A 947-nucleotide genomic window follows, 5' to 3' on the forward strand; every position below is an offset into this window, starting at 1 on the left:
GTGTGTGTGTGTGTGTGTGTGTGTGTATACATGTATGCATATACACACGCACTACTTTTTTGTTTATAAATGAAACAAATTACTAAATTATCACATTTAAAAAGATAATAAAACTTTTGTGAACGTTATTCATTTAAAATCTCTATGTATCTTTCTTTCACTCAGTATCTGAATATCTGAGTATCCGAGAGGCAAAGATGTAGATATACAATAAATATTTGTAAACGTGATTTTCTTTTTTTTCTCCCTCTTTTTGAATTTTTTATCTAAGATTTCAATATCACAAAATAAAATTTTAGTTCTCAAATTGCACTTTGAAAAATATCTATTTTTTAAAGTGCAATTTGAGAACTAAAATAATGACTGCGACACACACACACACACACACACACACACACACACACACACACACACACCCACACATACACACACACACACACAAAATGAATTATTTAATGTACATATTATTATCTATTAACGAGTTTTTGCAGTTAATTTTTCCTCAAATAATGTTTAGCTGATAAATAAATGAATGTTTAGCTGATAAATAAATCAAGACATATTGTTCATGTTTTTTTTGAATAATAAAAAAATTATTAAAATACCAAAGACATCTTAAAAAAAAAATAGCAGCAATATAAAAAAATTGGCATTATTTGTAAATTGAATATACACTTTTATATACACTTGTGTATATAGAAGACATTCCTTCATATAACTGCTATCACAAATATTTTATGAAACATGCAAAATTTTTCTATTCACCTGTTATTATCATTTTATGTACAAAATGAGCGTTTTTCTTTGGTAAATAATGAGGAACTGAATTTGAACCAAGCCCAACATTAAATTCGAGTCTCTAAATTATTATTAAACAATAATATCGATATTCTAAGTGCGTTCTGTCTATTCCATACTTGAGATTTATAAGAGTCTATTAATACTAT

The sequence above is a fragment of the Atta colombica genome, unplaced genomic scaffold (genome assembly GCF_001594045.1).
Source record: "Atta colombica isolate Treedump-2 unplaced genomic scaffold, Acol1.0 scaffold140, whole genome shotgun sequence".
NCBI lineage: Eukaryota > Metazoa > Arthropoda > Insecta > Hymenoptera > Formicidae > Atta > Atta colombica.